This window comes from Ascidiella aspersa, chromosome 7 (assembly GCF_963924565.1).
Source record: "Ascidiella aspersa chromosome 7, kaAscAspe10.2, whole genome shotgun sequence".
Taxonomy (NCBI): domain Eukaryota; kingdom Metazoa; phylum Chordata; class Ascidiacea; order Phlebobranchia; family Ascidiidae; genus Ascidiella; species Ascidiella aspersa.
The window spans coordinates 23,985,770-24,006,558 of record NC_139453.1 but is presented as its reverse complement, the minus strand read 5'-3'; positions in this window follow the sequence as shown (position 1 = coordinate 24,006,558).

Here is a 20,789-nt window from a genome sequence, read left to right as displayed (position 1 = left end):
AAAACCACTGTCTTAAACCGCCAACCCGGTCGCGCTAAAAAACATTAACAGTCGAGCCAATAAAGCTGTAGAATGAGGGCAAAACGCAACCATGAGTGTGGAATATGAAAAACTTTTCTAAATGTCATAGTTGCTGCGAACAACGCCAGCTTAGGAGAAGCTTGATTAGCAGACAGCGGTGGACTATAGGGATCTGTTAAGAAAAATAGAACAAGAACAGCATAACGTTTAACTTATTGATAAAGAATAATATACGCACGTAACTAGAAAAGTGTCACAGCTTTATCCGTAGAATCCAGTATCGTCACGACGGCTTTGCAACCAGTTGGATCGTACTGTTTCTCGCATTGTGGTTGTAGCATATTGTTGCACATGCTGCGAGCTTAAAAAAATAATGAGATTTTGCATCTTTGATTATATCCAGAAGAAAAGATGTATATCTTATAATACGTGGTAAACTTCGCCCGCCGGTCGATTGTCGCCGCCATATGTTCTTCGGTCGGTCGCATGTGATCCTAAAGAGACAGACAGAGCTAGTCGCTCATACTGCTTCCTCTCCGGCGAGAAGTCGCGCGATAGAATAAAATAAGTGAAAGCGACGTCACAAACTTAACAGTCTAAACAGTTGCTCTTACAACTTAAAGTTTTACGTTTGTTAGTAGCCCAATTCTGGGCCGATAAATGTCACGGGTTTTCGTCACTCAAAAGTTGTATGACACGCTTAGCCAAATTTGGGCTACAGTCAAGTATTTTGTTGTACCATTACAGAAAAAACACACAACGCTGCACTATAGTTGAATGTCAAACTATCACAATATTGTTTGAAGTTTTAAACCATTGGCTGTGACATACGACTTCAGCAAACTTTTATACCACACCAGTCGAGAAAGTTAAACCCTTTTAGACACAATCAGCGGCCAACAGTCAAGTGACAATCATCGCCTTTTCTGCTTTACAATGAAGGTTACACAGCGCAATAAAAAACACACATAAAATATTTTATACAATTTATATGTACTGAACGTGTAACGTCACGTATAGTGCAACGTTAAGGCATACTGTAAGTAAAACTGTTATAGGCTACCATTGGAAAATACAGTTTCATATTTATTAGCCCTCTGACGAATCCGTAACATCACTTTTTGGTTACATTTATCGTTCATAGTCAAGGTCTATCCACGAGGCAAACTATTTTTTATGACGCTAGCATACGGAGCCCACGTCATAATGAATTGTTTTTTGTCATCATAGGCCTAACCACGCAAAATTTAGTTGAATTTTGCAAACTTTCGCGATTATTGCAGCTGTAATTGGTTGAGAACGACGGAAGAACGCCAATAGTCCTTTACCAGGTAAAAATAAACAGGTAAATACATTGCGGCAGTTTTAAGAGAGAGCAATTTTCCTTTTCCAACGGGTTTCTTTTTACGTTGGATGCAGTTTGGTAGCACATAACGCTGCTTTTTGGTTACATAGTTTGTTACATTGTGCAAAAAAACTGTGAACATAAAGAGTAATTTAATCTCGCAATACGAACAAATGAATTTTATTTTTTTTACAGTCAAGCAGATTAGAGCGATAATGATTTTTACCACGCCAGTCGATTCAACGTAGCTTTCAGACAGACCTTTTTCTTATAAGTTGATAGTCTTATTGTGGGAAAGCATTAAGATTTTTTTTTACGGTTGACGCAGTTTTTTTTAGGTTATCACGATATCATGCAAGTCTAAACAATTGCTGCTACTGTTACGTTAAACTATTCCAGAACTCTACTTCACGGCCTGTCGGCTGCCAAGCACTACAATGCGTGTCTTTTAATTGTATTAAAATAAGCGACAACGAAAAATAATAAAACACTTAAACAACGAAAAGCGGCCAACGCCTAATGATGTGACAGAAACGTCAATTCCCAGGGTTTCTATAATGATACCAAGCTAGCCCAAAAACACGACTGCCGGCATTGGTTTTCGTTAACGCTAGTTACAACAACGAAAGAAAAAATGGTGATGTGTCAATTGTAACTAATTATTGTGTGCCAACGGAAAACGTGATAAGATAAGAAATAAAGCGTGAAAGGTGAGGCGCAAAAGTGGAGATAAGTGATGGAAAGTGAGTGAGAAAGAAAGAGTGAAAAGAACAACATAAGTACAAACGATAAATCCAATAAACAATACCAAACGTCAACAATAATTGGTGCAGCACTACAACCTAAAGTTTTCCGTCTAAGGTTTACTCCCAATGGGGAAATGTCACGGTTTTCGTTAAAAGGTGTATGATATGCTTTGCCAAGTGTTGTGTGCTATAGTAAATTATTTAGTTCTATTTCAAAAGCATCATACAAAATTGCACTTTGGATGCGTGCTACAATATCCGGCTGTAACATGCGGCGTAAAACTTTTATACCACGCCAGTCGATTAGAGCATTGAGGCAAATACCTTTTTAGTCAAGTGAGGTAATATGGCAAGTTAAAAAATTGATCACGAAGTAAAATAGTGCGAAAGCCATTATGCGGTGCAAACTTACAGCTATTATAACGCCCTATGCGCGGCATAACACGCAGCGTTTGTATTGCTACACACATTTTAGTTTGCCCTTAGCCAAAGTTATATTGTTGTTACTTAACGAACGCATAGAATTAGGTAACATAGTTTTGGTTTTCTTTCTGATAGTTAGTAAACATGGCACCTAAACATTTTCGGACCCAAAAACATAGTTTTGGCAACCACTTGACTGCATTTTGTAGGCAATTCTAAAGCATTGTTTTTATCGGGGTTAAATTTCCTTGTTACAATGTTTAAGGAAAGGTGTATAGCGTTACACTGCCTATAACTATAAAATCGTTACCAGCATGTTTACAATTTTAATTTTAACAAAACATTCGAGAGTCCCTATACTCCTATAGGCTGCATTAACGACACTAGGAAGAGATGTGATTTATTGGCGCTTGTCTCACAGCAAAAACACATTAGTTGACCTTGAAAAATAATATCAGTCCTTCCTTAAAGATGTTGTTTTAGACTGAGGCCAGGTCATTTATATGGTTTAACGGGTTGAATCGGTTTCTAAATTAGTCTTTTTTGCTCGGTTGATATCTCGTCTATAGCTTAGAACGGCCAATCCAGTAGCACTGAGGACGATTACAGTCGAGCCAATGACGCTGAAGATTGAGGGAGAAACGCCGAAGAACCAGTATTCGAACAGAAAGGAAAATGCGACTGAACTGGTTTGGACGATGGACGCCGGTCCGGCAGGCGCTCTCTGGTACGCTAGAGTCATAAATACAACCCCTCCGAGTCCGCAAAAAGCGACCAACGAAATGAACAGCAAGTCAGTTTGGCAGGGCAACTTGAAGCCACCCGTGAACAAAAAAATAGTAACGTTCATTGCCAGGCCGAAAAGGCCGTATACTATCAGCGACAGACTAAAATGTACCTTGGTGCCCATAGCCCGGATACACACACCAGTCAAGGCGTTCATCACAGCCGCACCGCTGCATATCAAGATTCCAAAAGGTCTGTTCGGCGTTGTTGACAATTCTTCGACAGATTGATGAAAGATAAAGGTCGGTTGGGCGACGAAGGTGAGTCCAACCAGGGCAAGAAGGGATAGGAATAAGTCGGGCAACCCGTACGGCTCTGGTAGATATAAAAAACAAATAAATTTAATTTTGTTACCGGTAGAATAAAATAAACATCACGGTGAGCAAAACACCAGTTGTATAAATAGGGCTTCTAAACTTCGTTTACAGCGGACCCAAAACATTTTGTTTGCTTCGCGTGAACCACGGTAGGCAAGCAACTGTCAAAAATGACGTCATAATTTGACGTCACAATACAAATAGTCTTCAGAAATATGCTGATGATTTTAGGAAAATGATTCTAAATACATTCCGTGCTAAAACGTTTTATTTCTAATTAAACTTTTTTATTTAAAAAATTGATTCGCCTAGTTCTTAAATATACACTAATATTTCAACTTGGCCTTCATGGACCCCCTACAATTAGTTCACGGACCCCCAAGGGCCCATGGATCCCAATTTAAGTACCCCTGGTATAAACCCTTTAAAAACAACATTTCTACTTATTTTCTCGGTTGTACATAGTTTGTATTTAAATAAAAGCATTTCGCGTTGGTGTCATTTGCATTCAATCGATGTAAATCGATATTTGTTTATTTGTATTGACACATAGATCAATAGCAATACTGTACATGATGAGCTAAGACACACTCAAATCGCAATGTAGCTTTCCAAATTGGTATGCCAAGGATATTGATTTCATTTTATACACAATTTTGGATATTTTGACCATTCCAGTCAGTTTGCCTAAATTGATTTATTAACTGGTGGAGATGAAATATAGTGTCCTTAAACTTCGATCAAGTACAAACGTTGCTTTTGTCGAAAATATATGGTATTTAATGTGGTTTAGTTGCTTTCAAAACATAATCATGATTTGTTTTGCGTTATTTTGTAAGACCCGTAAGTGAAAAAATTGGGACTCCAGCCATAAGACCGAGATAAGAACAACACCAACGTCAAAATAAAACACAATTCGGAATAAGGCCAAAATAGGACTAACACCTAATGGTATTAGTAACTTCAAATCGGAATAAGTCCTAAATACGTCAGAATAAGACCTAAATGCTCATAATCAGGCCTAAACAACACTTTAACCAACCCCAAACCCCACCCCTAAGTACATCACTAACTCCCCTAATAATTTCAACACTAACCCATTTTGTAACCCTACCCATTACCCACCAATAACCACAAACAGGACCAAATATCCGGAGCCAAAACCCCGCGCCCTGACGGGCCGGTCAAAGTAGGGCGTCCGAACGTAGTCACCAAAACGGCCGATGGCCCCCGATCCTCCCATCCCCTCTACCCACAGGTTCGGGCGTTAATTTGGCCATTCAGGTCTTCTTTCAAAGAATTTAGGCCTTCGTTCGATAAATTTCGGCCTTATTCCGATGAACTTGGCCTTATTCCAATGAATTTAGGACTTATTCCGATAAATTTAAGCCTTATTGCCATGAGTTTAGGCCTTATTCCGATGAATTTAGGCCTAATTCCGACAGATTTAGGTCTTATTTAGACGATTTTGATCTTATGCTGTACTGGAATACTGCGTATTCAGCTTATTATGTCGTTGGTCTTAATACTATAGTTTTATAGATTTTTCTGTTATAGGTATTGTTGCTTTTTAAGTCTTATTGTGTGTTCCCAAAAATTGCATACCTTTGAGAATGATAAAACTGAAAAATCCGACAAGTGCAGCGGAGGTTAATAGTATTGTTGTGGCGTCTGATACAGTAAGAAACGAAAAGCTTAGAAAGTAGCCGTTTGACGACAAGACTCCGCTGATGGCCCTGCCTGCCAGAAAAACGTATATTCTCATATCACGTTCCTTAAAAATCGCCCGCTTACGAGTCATCACGGGCAACAAGGCGACGTACTGTACCAGCCATCGGTAGAAAAGAATCTGATAGGAATCGGCGTCGTTGACAAACTTAGTCAGCAAAGCCATGCTGGCTGAGCTTAAAGCTGATAACACCGCAAAACCGTAGCCAAGAATCGTTCTGCATCGATTGCTGCGAGTGACATCATTTTTCATCATTTCTCAGCCTTTTACCATGTTACTGTACAGCAGCCCAGGTTGTCAGACTCCAAAACCACAAATTCCTGCAACAAAGAGAAACGTTACAGTCGAGTAGGCCTACTTTCAAAGACGCTGTAGCACAAGTTGTTACGCGACAAACTTGCAACTTACTCGTTTCTGGACTTGAACTGTTGATTGTCATTGACACTATATCTGTGTTTGCCTTGACAGAGGCCCAATATGCTATGTTATTTTATAGTATTCTTGCAACGTACAATAAAATATCAAGAGCGATTTAAAATGGCTATTCGCTGTACTTCCTAGTATACTGAATGAGTCGGCTTATTGACTTAAAAAAATGACTAACTAACGAACTAGGAATTAAGCCTGCTTGGGGCTAAATTGTTCCTGGTTATTTTATACCAACAAACAGCTAGTCAAAGCGCAAGTACATTTGACTATAGCTAGGCAAGCGCACTTCGACTATAGCTAGCATATCGATTCTACAATATGCTGACTAAGCAAACAGTAAACATGCACAGGTTCTTCAGCTCTATTACGTACCCAGTGTTTGTACACAGCTGAGTTTACTTCAATCGAGCAATTGGCAGTTGAGCTCAGCCTAGGACAAGTAGATCATTCTAGTTTTCTAATTCATTGAATTAGAGCAAATTGAAGCTAATTCTAATTCTAATCTAATTTGTGAATTGCTTGAAGGCATTAATTTTAATTCTAATCTAGTTCGGATTTCACGAAAAATTCTACTTTGTCCAACGGCATATTTAGTCTATCAGTTCAAATACAGAATTTCAGTTATAATTATTTGGTCGGAACGACTTGTATGTAATATTTAGTCCAAATAGCATAAAAATTAGCACACACATACTTACCATTCGCGTTCTAATAAGAATAAATTAAACTGGTTGTAAATAATTACACGTGATTTATTTCAAGTTCCAGTTCAATTATTTTGTGTTAGAAATTCGGTTATTTTAATACTAATCTAATTTGAGAAAACTCAAAACATACTAATTCTAATTCTAATCTAGTTTAGAAAAACTAAAATGCTCCAATTTTAATTCTACTTAATTTTAAAAGGAAAAAATAAATCTAGTTGTCCAAGTCTGGTTCTCAAACTGTAAGCCACGGACCACGGTAGTAACGTCTAGATATCACGCGACAAAAGCTTAAGTTATTGCCGCGAACATACGACCGGAAAACTATCACAGGCTGGATATTTCCTGCAGCCTACAGCACAGGGGTCGGCAACCTACGGCCCGCAGGCCGGATCCGGCCCGTCCAAGAAATTCATCCGGCCCGCCGCCTTTTTGACAAAATATACACAGGTCCATTTTACATACTTTTTGACTACTTTAACTATACATAAGTGCGAAAATATATATTGTTTTTGCTTGGCGCCAACCCATTACTGCCTCCTTAAATGTGATTAAACACGTCTTAAAGTGCAAAAAAATCTGATATCCGCCTGATTCACAGTTGTTCTAACATTTTAATAACACAATTCTTGGTTAACTTATTGCGCGGCCCGCAGAGACCTTTCTAGTTTGGTTTAGGCCCGCAACTAGAAAAAGGTTGCCGACCCCTGCTATAGCACCACGACAGTAGTATTACATTTGTAACCCTACAGTAGCTTTTGTTAATAATTTTCAAAAAGGCTACTTGACTGGGTACCGGTAATTAGGCGACGATACAACAGTTTTCTGGTTACAAACAAACGAATTAGTTAGGAAAACTGGTTGGCTGGGTGATCGCGGTCAAATTTGGGTTAAACACCATTATTACAACAATAACATTATGAATTGGCTTTTTGAAAGCATTGAAGAAATATTTTTTGCCCAAAACTGCCTTGGTATTTCGCGGACTAGGAGTCTTGCACTACCATACCATAGTTATTTAATTATAATTTATTGACCATGGAAAACCTAATTATGTACACAAAACTAAACTTATTGTCTGATTTTGAACATTATTTTCCTTAAGATATTTCAAAAGTTCTACATAAATTAACCAAATATGTTTTAGATTGTTGGAATCTATATTTACAAATGATGTCAGATACATCTTATCAAAATCTAGAAACAACTTACAAAACAATCGATTTTTTTACGTTCACAGGTCAATAAAATTAGGGTTCTTTGGCAGTTTAATAAACGATATTCATTAAAACCAACACTCTTCGTATGTTTGCTCTAATGCACATTAACCTACATCCTGTTGCGTTACACGTGAAAACTGAACATCATCAACTGCGTGGCACAGACAATACAAGCCTCTTTTTCTATTCATTAATTGCGTTCTGGTAATTGAGCAAAAACGTGGGTCGAATTACTGTTCTTTTTTTTCGTTCATGTGTTTCACAGAACATTTCATTCGTTTTGTATGTGTTGTTATCACCATTGCGTTTGTTTTCACTTGCTTTCTCGCCCAGCCTCACTCGTGCGACACACTACATTTCACTGTTTTATTTCTTATCTTTCCACGTTTAAATCGCCACCTTTTATCATTCGTCACCTTCTGAACTCACACATTTTTTTCATCGCTCAGACTTCTGTAAAGATTGTGTGGATGAGGACAGTCAGATGTGGGCAAGGCTGGGAGAACCATTAGAAATTTGACGCTGGCTTCATCGTTTTACGCTTTTATTATTCGCATGTGTTCGGACTGCACTTAACAATTTTTAGATGATTAGACGCCTCGTGTACCGCTCGACATCCTACAGGCCGTTGGTAGGGATCCTGAAACTTTGGTGTAACACATATACCCCGACATTTTTTTTAGTAGGCCCATAAACTGACTTCAACAGACATAATCATTTGGCCTAGAAAGAGGAGTATCTGCCAAAATAAAAAATCTTTATGGGTGCAATGATATTGCAACAGGGTGACAGCATTCCAAGGCGGCTTGCAGCATTCCGAGGCAGTACGTCACCTGAAATCGACAGCAAATTCGCGACATAGGATTCAACGTTCATTCGTGCCTGAAACATTACGAAATACCGATTGTGTATTTATTCGCAAGGACACGCATCGCCTTACACCGCCATACACAGTCCCGTACGAAGTATCGGAACGAGGGGACAAAACATATACGGTACAGATTGGAGGAAGTGAGGAATGCATCTCCGCAGATTGATTCAAGCCAGTTCATGTAGACCAGGGGTGGGCAACTGTCTTCAATGGAAGAGACATTTGCTGAAAATATAAGTACCAGAGATCCTTAAAATCATTTCAATGCAAAAACGGTAAATAATTTAACTTCGGCAGTTATAACATAATTGTAATATAACAAAACGGTAATAATTGACACAATAAAAATAAAGGTAATAACCAAATAACACGCACAATATTTATCAATGTCGGTCTTTTGATTGATTCGCTAATTTCTGAAACCTTAGCAATGAAAATTGCGTTGACTTGCTGTTAACAAAGTCTTCGGATTCTATGTCTAGTGTTAGGTCATAAACGAAATGCTGGCCTAAATAATAATAAAAACAAAAGAGAAACGTGCATAAACGGTACTCTTGGTAGCCTTTTTACGATTCGACTAGAAGAGCCACAAAAAACAAGCCGGCGAGCCGCATGTGGCTCGCGAGCTGCAGTTTGCCCACCCCCGATGTATGCCATTCACAGCGGGAGGAACAGCGCCACCACGCAATGCGCCAGAAACGTAGACGCATGCGCTCACACGCCTTCGTCCCATCATACGTCCGCCAAAGCAATATGCACCTTGGGGAGCTGCGCAGCGACCGCACACTGACCCGGATTCATCGAAGCGTTAGGTTTGCCTTTTTTCTTTTTCCTATGCCTTTCTATCGCTGGTTTTATGGTCTTTTTGAATCGGCACACCTGGATTAAAGACTGGAGATCGCCAAAGATTTAAAGTTTTTACGTATGCGCTTACAATAACGTCTTCTTCAAAAATCAAAACTGTGTCAAATATACGCTTCCAACTATTTTTTCCAGTCTAATTTACACTCGATTTTACTTGTACATTTGGGGACAAGTTCGACGATGTAGCAGATTTCAGGAGCTTTTCTGTCTTTCGATGTTACTTTTTGACCAAGCTTTGTGACGTCATTCTTGAATTTCATACCACGACCAAACGAAACCTCTCCTGACACGCATGTATAGCCTACTGTATGCGACCCTCAAAGAATATGCAAAGAATATTGTGACCTGCGATACCGTCAAACTTGGCCCTAAAATACAGTGAATGGTGAAAAATCGGAGTAAATATTAAATGTTCTCTTCATCTCTTAACTTAAATGTAACTGTATTTTTTGTACCTGACATCTATAACGGTACACTTGGTATTAAAACTGTTGAACCAAAAAGTAAAACGATTTGTCACTTCATTAAATGAGTTTTATAATATTTTGAGACGAAAAGAAGTCTCTGATGACATTCAATTTCGTATCGCCCTGTATAATTCTCAGGTGTAGCCTTTTAGAACAAGCAATTTTTAAATAATAAAATAAATTTTTTTAACTTTTCTAATCTGACATGTATACGCAATATATATCACGGGTAAATATGTTTGTATGAAATCTGCATGAAGAATTGCATATGAAGGCATAATTTCCCCCATTGATCCGTTCAGGATAAAAAACAGGTAACGCGTTTCACACACGCCCCTATCAGACTAGAAAGATAACATGTGATATTCGTGTTGGGATGGTGTTGATTAAAAAGCGACATATCATGTTTTCAAGTGCAAAACTGTCAACTTGTTCACTGAGCGTCGTTCCAACAAATTAATCGATCCATTTTTCAAGTGGCAATTGAAAAAAGGGCGCTCTGCGCAGCGAATACTAAGTAACATCATGAATTTAAGGGCGAAATGTAGCCGTCAGGGCATTTAAATAGCAGAAAAAAGACACGTGTACTCGACTTAATAAATGTTTATTTCTGGGATAGGTCGTTTGAGTGAACAGGGGGGGGGGGTCAGGTCATCAAAAATAATCTAAAACCCAATAGTCGAATTTAACATATAAGTGCTCCGGTTTCGGTTATAGTGTGGGCGTAAATTTCTTTGAAACCTTAGCTTAATGTCAGAGTTGTGCTGAATTAGAACAGGCTGCTTGCTAATATTGCAGACAAACCCAGAAAAAAACTTTTATCAAAAGCAAAGGATAAAAGTACAGAAAAGGGCCTCCATGGCAAAGGCATTTGTCATTTCATTTTTAGTTGTTGATTAATCTTTAAATTAAAAACAGTTTTTAAACCGTTCTCTCTGGTGTAAGAAGAATTCACAACAATTGAAACACTTGCCTGATTGACAGACAGAAAACCATTGCGGAAGCCATTTAGACTGTATACTTAAGGCTCGTAAACTTGTTTTAGCAGCCAGACCTAACCTTTTTGCTTGATGGATTTTCATAAAATAATGTGGTCATCTGTCGAAACAATAAAAGGTCTGGTATAGCAATATAGGCATCTATTTGTAGAAGAAAAATTACTAAAAAATATGGCTTGGTTACCTGCCTTGTCATTTGAATGCCATTTAGTTGTTGCCCTCCTGGCTTCTTGCCGTTCTACAAACATGACAGCCTAACTGCCGGACCTCTTTGAAGCGATTAAATTTAGCGTAGACCTTCATGTAGTATATACATTTATGTGGTATTATAACATTAGAACCGATACCCGATGCCCAGTAATAGTGTTGGTACTCGTTTAAGCAAGCTGGCAGCGTATGTCCGACTGGAAGATGATAAACACATTTCATAGCTGTAGTTTGTAATTTAACGCAGCGCTTTTTGTGTTGTAATTTATTTAGTGACAACAGATTAAAAAACAATTGTCCTTACTTGAAGCATTAAATATCTATTTGTACGACCACAGGCTTTATGTTCTATTGAGTTTAGTTTTACCTCAAAATAAATAAAGTATCGTTATGAAAGAAGTGTGTACTTTTGTTTTGTTAGTAATACGGTACCTTAAAAGGAAGTACAGCTTTAACAAGAAAAAATGATTGAATAAATTCAACGTAGGCCTACTGTTACACAAAACTTATTTGTTTGAAAATATATAGATAATTGTAAAAAAGTTTAAAAAAACTTTAAACAGAAACATAATTTTTAAGTGGCATTTTTAATTCCTTCATTTTGAAGGATCTTTTTTCAAGGATTAATTCCTTTATTTTTAGGGAACTTTATTAAGGTCAGGTATTTCATTGTGAATTTCGATTTTTCTCGCTAGGAGGCTTAAGCAATACAATTGGCCGCTTAAAGAAAGGTAAAGAGCAAAAATGGCGGGTGGATTCCAGGTGACCAGCCTCCATATAAACGTCGGATTTTGCGTCTTCTTCCTTCTCCTCATCTTCCTCTTTGCTAACAACGACGGGGACTCTGAAAGTTTTTTCGGGGAAAAAGACTCGGAAGACAACGATTATAACGTCTACATGGAGGAATCGACGGGCTTGCTGGATGATGGGGATTTAATGGAAGAAGGTGAGGATTCTGAAGACGATTCCAGCTTTCTAAAGAAGGGAGCCGCGGACAGGAGAAAGATGATGGAGGAGCTGGTTATTGTGGTGGTGTCTTCCGAAGAACTTCCACCCGAGGATGTAGTGATAAAGGGTGACATCGGGGAGCTTCCAGGTGAAGCGTTCGAAATAGAGGAAGACGGCGAGGAAAAAATGTTAATAGCGAGTGACGGCGCCGACATGGTTATTGTTGAAAATGAAGAGGACCTGGCAAAGGGTGAACAAGCCGTTGCTATTGAAGGAGAAGACACGAAATCGTCAAAAGACGAAACCTAGCCACACTTTATCACCCGTCATAAATTTCCCTAAATTGACGTTTTTACTTTAGGATGTCAGGCTTTATAAGTTAGCGCTAAGCGTATTGGTTTGCATGTACTTGTTAAAACCTATGATAATAAAACAACTAAAGCGATTTCAGGTTTTGCTGTTGTTAGTGATTTCTATTGTGCATTTTAAACAGGTTATACTATATTAATATCATGAATGTTGGCGCTTTAAAAGTTTTTTGATTGACTGAGAGTGTCTCAAGACTAGCCTGGTCGCGCAAAGGCCACCAAACACATAGCGCGTAAGTTGGTATAAGCCAGGGCATAGGCCTAAAACTATATGTTTAATACACCTATATAGGCCATACACGTGCTAACAAAAGATGCTTGGTTTAACTTGTAACATTGCCGTACTGTAGATCTACTAAATATCGAGAAACGGTGATGGCTATTATTGAGACTAAAACTTATTAATGGAAACAGGTTGTTTAGAAAGAAGTCTCATTCGGCATAATTTAACAACAACGCCTAACGATTTCCACAAATGTCTATAAAAAGTTACAACATTAGGCTTACTTTTAATTACTATAGTAGCCTACTGTATAGGCCAGGAATGGCGAACCTTTTCATCGCGCGGTTCACAAACAAGACCTTAATCCTTACAAAATGCTCAAGTGGGTCATAAATTTAATTGTTTGCTAATTTAATACGAAGCTCTGCTGCTGCGTCGTTTCAAGTGTTATTGTCTGGGTTGGTAATTTTTGAATAATTTCCAAATTCGGATTCCCACAAATATTAAGAAGCTAAATAGTTAACATTAAGTGCTCCCGCATTTTTTATGGAAATACAGGAGTTCGACAGAAAGCTTTTCAGTATGGTTTATTGGTTTAACCAGGGTGTTTAGATTTTTTTGTCTGCGAACTCTCAATTTCCAAGGATCACGTAGCCTACTGCCCTTTACGTTTTACAGCGATAAACAAAATGCTTTTAGTTGTCTGCTTTTCCGCACGCATTTGTTGAAGTGCAGTTAATATAAGCCTAATCGTCACCCCTAAAACACTCTTGCACAACTGACAGGGAAGCCCTGATTTAAACAGTATAATGCTATATCAACGAAGAACTTTTTTTACATTTATCCTATTATAAAAATGATTGGTAACATTTCGGTATTTCTAGAGAGACAAGTGGGTCATTAAAAATTTGTGGTGGGTCACTTCGTTACCCGCGGGATAGTGGTTCGCCATCCCTGGTAGAGGCCTACGGTTTGCTTCACCAAAGACCCGAAATGTATTCTTATGCTCTTGGTATACATAACGCTAGTTACGCGTATGCAAACTAGCCTACGTTCGTTATACCTGTCCTGTGCATTTAGGAAAACATATGTGAATCGTAAAATCGTAAAACGTTACCAAAACTGGCAGTCTTTTTTAAACCAAAATCGAAAATCACGTTGTAAATTAAATCTTACAGCACTCTGCTGTTATGCTACTCATGTTAACGTTTTGAGTAAACTTTACCGGTTGGGGCGTTTAGCTTTCTATGTGAATATGGCGACCTTTGGACTGAATACAGTAGCAGCTGAGGTTACAATTTACAATTGACGACTTATGACCAGAAGCTACACAGCACCAAAGCGCTAGCACAAAAACAATAAAGTAAAAATAAACGTATTTACGACCAAAATTTTGAAAAAAAAATTATACCACAATACTAATACTGGGCTATACTTTCTGAATATAAAAAAAATATATAAAAATTATGAAAAATATTAATATTCAATATTAATATTCGTCATAAATGACAAGATGAAAACATTTCCGCACCGTTTAATTAACAAATTGTTGTAGACCTTGATCGCACCTTTCCAGTGATACCACACTCGATGCCACTAGTATGGGGCATAAGGGTTTAAATCGACGATAACCGATATTAATATTCATAACATATCGCGATAATTTTTAAACGTCTGTAGCATCCTCAATTCGAGATGGAATCGAACGAAATTTTGCCAGGGCGCTTTAGACTATCCTACCTGCCCAAAGAAAGAAAAATTTTCAAAAAATTCAAAGATTAAAAAATTCCATATTTATCACTGAATATGAACAATATCGCGATTTTTGCTCCCAACAAAGCACCCCCCAAAAAAGATTAAATTTTCAATTCCGCACCGTTTAATTAACAAATTGTTGTAGACCTTGATCGCACCTTTCCAGTGATACCACACTCGATGCCACTAGTATGGGGCATAAGGGTTTAAATCGACGATAACCGATATTAATATTCATAACATATCGCGATAATTTTTAAACGTCTGTAGCATCCTCAATTCGAGATGGAATCGAACGAAATTTTGCCAGGGCGCTTTAGACTATCCTACCTGCCCAAAGAAAGAAAAATTTTCAAAAAATTCAAAGATTAAAAAATTCCATATTTATCACTGAATATGAACAATATCGCGATTTTTGCTCCCAACAAAGCACCCCCCAAAAAAGATTAAATTTTCAATTCCGCACCGTTTAATTAACAAATTGTTGTAGACCTTGATCGCACCTTTCCAGTGATACCACACTCGATGCCACTAGTATGGGGCATAAGGGTTTAAATCGACGATAACCGATATTAATATTCATAACATATCGCGATAATTTTTAAACGTCTGTAGCATCCTCAATTCGAGATGGAATCGAACGAAATTTTGCCAGGGCGCTTTAGACTATCCTACCTGCCCAAAGAAAGAAAAATTTTCAAAAAATTCAAAGATTAAAAAATTCCATATTTATCACTGAATATGAACAATATCGCGATTTTTGCTCCCAACAAAGCACCCCCCAAAAAAGATTAAATTTTCAATTCCGCACCGTTTAATTAACAAATTGTTGTAGACCTTGATCGCACCTTTCCAGTGATACCACACTCGATGCCACTAGTATGGGGCATAAGGGTTTAAATCGACGATAACCGATATTAATATTCATAACATATCGCGATAATTTTTAAACGTCTGTAGCATATTAATTCTGTAGCACATTAATTCCTTATGATCAGTTTGATCTATGCTATAACTAGGTTGATATTTTACACCACAACAACGGCGTCCCCAAGAACTAACAGGCAAATTGGAATTACAATCGTGGTCCTTATTCGTGTTTTTGATCGTTAGTTGTCCGCGCTTTTTCGGACTAGAGCTTCTCAAGTCCTTTGAAGGAGCTTGAAGATACTTTCCAACCGTCCTATCTGGCCCGGTGGTTCTGGGTTTTTTAGCCCAGCTTTGCTCCTCCTGTGGCTGGACGACTGTTCTTTTACGCTTGGACTTTTGCGCCAGTCTTATATTATCTTTGAACTCGCGAACTAATGCAACGTTCTGATCATTGTACACTTTTGCGAACTCAGCGACGTTACAAAACCGCTTTCCGAAGCACCGCGTTCGCTTTAATTCTTGCTGACTTTTCTCCATAACGCCTTGCGTCCTGTTGTCTTTAGATAAATTTTGCTCTTCACTTTTAGATACCTGTTCGAAAAATTCTGACGCGCGTTTGTACGACTCGTCGTTTCCATGCCGCCCCAAATCGCCTAGCAACAGCCCTGTCCACAGCGCAATTTTCGGCAAGCAATTGTTCGTAAATTTTACAAAAAATTCACGCCTTTTGCATTTTGACTGCCTGTCTTGCTCTGCTAAGAGTCTTATCAAAATAAGCAACAAAAGGGTTTGTTGAAATGGCGTCTGATTCGGTGTTTTCAAGTGCGTTTTCCACCGTATCTCTTTCGGTCAGACCGAATGGTTTAGAAATATCATCTTTGCGTTCAATTTGACATTTTAACCATTTCCAGCTGATTTTAACCTGGATGTCATTTTTAGATGTAAATAAAATCACCATGTGATACAAAATATTGTTAATCTCTTCAAGAGATCCCGCGCACATCAACAAACCCATTACAAACATCGCCTCTTGCCTTCTCTTTGGAAGAAGGCCAAAGAGGCTTTTCATATTGTTCATGGTGTGGCTGCCACACAAATGAAGAAAGGACTTGCTAAAAGTCCTATCAGATGCTTTTCCTGACACCACATTAAAACAACGATCTAAATAGGCCTCCAAATCCTCGCTCATATAAACTGACAATAGCGATCGAATAATTGCCATGCTTCCATCGCAAATGATTTGTCGCACAACGGTTTTTCCAACCAATTTATTTTCGTCCGAATAAAACATTTAAACAAAAATTGGATATAGAAACGATGTTATGACTGTTAGTAACATAAGTCGCAACAGCCAAAGGGGCTTTTCCTTTGGCCGGGTGGCGCACAGAGATTTCATACGCGTAATACTGCGCTCTACCCTCTGAGGTTTTAATGATACCTCCTGTGGCGTCTATGTACATAATATCTGTTTTAGTTCTTTCGTGAAAAATGCGCAAAGTATCCAACGACCAGAGCATAAGGCTACTTGGTATGTTAGAATGAAACCGAATTGTTCCTGGCAACGAGGACTTGCTTCCTGTACATTTATCCGCTTGTGCAACTTGCATTGCCTTAATCGCGTCCGTTTCGTTACTCGAAGGAAGTTTTATTTTATTAACTTCCGCCCTCGCTTGTCTTAAAACGTTATAAATAGGCGCGTTATCGCGATTGCCTGACTCTTCCACTTCGTCGTCCAACTTGTCTAAATTGTTTAGGTTACACCTTCAGGGCAAAACATTGGCCAACCTTTCCTGCATTATTTTTCTTCTATCACCCTTCAACTTACATGCCACAATATCGCCTTTCCTGTGTTTTACATCACCCGTGTATGTAACCGCGAATGTTTTGCTGGTATTACTGAGCAAATCGATGCTAACATTACAAGTGCAAAATTCGAATTTGCAATAGGCTTCACAGTGAAAAGCACGAGTTTCAACTTTTTTTTGATCATTCCAGAAATGCTTTTTAAAGGCAAAACTACAGAACGGGTTACGTTTTTTAAGTGCTTGACGAAACACATCACACCAATTTTTATTCGTAAAACTTCGGCCAACTACGGATGTTTTTAACGGAATCCACTCGGATTCGGTGAGTTCAAATGTTTGCTGTTCTGCTATTTTTGTATCAGGGGTCCAAAACTCGCAACTAATATTTTCGACTGTTTCATTCTTTTCATACGACGGCATGTGGTGACATAGGTTCATAAACGGCGAATTGCTCTTATACAACACGGGCTCTTCACAACACCCATCGTCACTAAGTTCAACACCCGAAGTACTGCTACTACGACAATTTTCCGCGTCCGACACAGAGCCACTAGTGTTACCACATTCAACAACTGACAGACATCGAATTTCATTAAATGCATGAATATGTTGCGCAAATGGTTGGCACGAGCAGTTGGTGCGAAAAGATAATAGATCCTTTTCACGAGAACAATGGTCTGACGCAGAGACTTCTAAAAGCTTCACGAAAGACAATGAATGCGAGGATGTGGTTCGAACAAAGCCATTTTTCTTTGACACTACATTCACGGATGAAGGTTTTAGAATAAAGCGCCGTGTAGAAGTTTAAAAAATTATCGCGATATGTTATGAATATTAATATCGGTTATCGTCGATTTAAACCCTTATGCCCCATACTAGTGGCATCGAGTGTGGTATCACTGGAAAGGTGCGATCAAGGTCTACAACAATTTGTTAATTAAACGGTGCGGAATTGAAAATTTAATCTTTTTTGGGGGGTGTTTTGCTGGGAGCAAAAATCGCGATATTGTTCATATTCAGTGATAAATATGGAATTTTTTAATCTTTGAATTTTTTGAAAATTTTTCTTTCTTTGGCCAGATAGGATAGTCTAAAGCGCCGTGGCGAAATTTCGCTCGATTCCATCTCGAATTGAGGATGCTACAGACGTTTAAAAATTATCGCGATATGTTATGAATATTAATATCGGTTATCGTCGATTTAAACCCTTATGCCCCATACTAGTGGCATCGAGTGTGGTATCACTGGAAAGGTGCGATCAAGGTCTACAACAATTTGTTAATTAAACGGTGCGGAATTGAAAATTTAATCTTTTTTGGGGGGTGTTTTGCTGGGAGCAAAAATCGCGATATTGTTCATATTCAGTGATAAATATGGAATTTTTTAATCTTTGAATTTTTTGAAAATTTTTCTTTCTTTGGCCAGGTAGGATAGTCTAAAGCGCCGTGGCGAAATTTCGCTCGATTCCATCTCGAATTGAGGATGCTACAGACGTTTAAAAATTATCGCGATATGTTATGAATATTAATATCGGTTATCGTCGATTTAAACCCTTATGCCCCATACTAGTGGCATCGAGTGTGGTATCACTGGAAAGGTGCGATCAAGGTCTACAACAATTTGTTAATTAAACGGTGCGGAATTGAAAATTTAATCTTTTTTGGGGGGTGCTTTGTTGGGAGCAAAAATCGCGATATTGTTCATATTCAGTGATAAATATGGAATTTTTTAATCTTTGAATTTTTTGAAAATTTTTCTTTCTTTGGGCAGGTAGGATAGTCTAAAGCGCCCTGGCAAAATTTCGTTCGATTCCATCTCGAATTGAGGATGCTACAGACGTTTAAAAATTATCGCGATATGTTATGAATATTAATATCGGTTATCGTCGATTTAAACCCTTATGCCCCATACTAGTGGCATCGAGTGTGGTATCACTGGAAAGGTGCGATCAAGGTCTACAACAATTTGTTAATTAAACGGTGCGGAATTGAAAATTTAATCTTTTTTGGGGGGTGCTTTGTTGGGAGCAAAAATCGCGATATTGTTCATATTCAGTGATAAATATGGAATTTTTTAATCTTTGAATTTTTTGAAAATTTTTCTTTCTTTGGGCAGGTAGGATAGTCTAAAGCGCCCTGGCAAAATTTCGTTCGATTCCATCTCGAATTGAGGATGCTACAGACGTTTAAAAATTATCGCGATATGTTATGAATATTAATATCGGTTATCGTCGATTTAAACCCTTATGCCCCATACTAGTGGCATCGAGTGTGGTATCACTGGAAAGGTGCGATCAAGGTCTACAACAATTTGTTAATTAAACGGTGCGGAATTGAAAATTTAATCTTTTTTGGGGGGTGTTTTGCTGGGAGCAAAAATCGCGATATTGTTCATATTCAGTGATAAATATGGAATTTTTTAATCTTTGAATTTTTTGAAAATTTTTCTTTCTTTGGCCAGATAGGATAGTCTAAAGCGCCGTGGCGAAATTTCGCTCGATTCCATCTCGAATTGAGGATGCTACAGACGTTTAAAAATTATCGCGATATGTTATGAATATTAATATCGGTTATCGTCGATTTAAACCCTTATGCCCCATACTAGTGGCATCGAATGTGGTATCACTGGAAAGGTGCGATCAAGGTCTACAACAATTTGTTTATTAAACGGTGCGGAATTGAAAATTTAATCTTTTTTGGGGGGTGTTTTGCTGGGAGCAAAAATCGCGATATTGTTCATATTCAGTGATAAATATGGAATTTTTTAATCTTTGAATTTTTTGAAAATTTTTCTTTCTTTGGCCAGGTAGGATAGTCTAAAGCGCCGTGGCGAAATTTCGCTCGATTCCATCTCGAATTGAGGATGCTACAGACGTTTAAAAATTATCGCGATATGTTATGAATATTAATATCGGTTATCGTCGATTTAAACCCTTATGCCCCATACTAGTGGCATCGAGTGTGGTATCACTGGAAAGGTGCGATCAAGGTCTACAACAATTTGTTTATTAAACGGTGCGGAATTGAAAATTTAATCTTTTTTGGGGGGTGTTTTGCTGGGAGCAAAAATCGCGATATTGTTCATATTCAGTGATAAATATGGAATTTTTTAATCTTTGAATTTTTTAAAATTTTTCTTTCTTTGGGCAGGTAGGATAGTCTAAAGCGCCGTGGCGAAATTTCGCTCGATTCCATCTCGAATTGAGGATGCTACAGACGTTTAAAAATTATCGCGATATGTTATGAATATTAATATCGGTTATCGTCGATTTAAACCCTTATGCCCCATACTAGTGGCATCGAGTGTGGTATCACTGGAAAGGTGCGATCAAGGTCTACAACAATTTGTTTATTAAACGGTGCGGAATTGAAAATTTAATCTTTTTTGGGGGGTGCTTTGCTGGGAGCAAAAATCGCGATATTGTTCATATTCAGTGATAAATATGGAATTTTTTAATCTTTGAATTTTTTGAAAATTTTCCTTTCTTTGGCCAGGTAGGATATTCTAAAGCGCCGTGGCGAAATTTCGCTCGATTCCATCTCGAATTGAGGATGCTACAGACGTTTAAAAATTATCGCGATATGTTATGAATATTAATATCGGTTATCGTCGATTTAAACCCTTATGCCCCATACTAGTGGCATCGAGTGTGGTATCACTGGAAAGGTGCGATCAAGGTCTACAACAATTTGT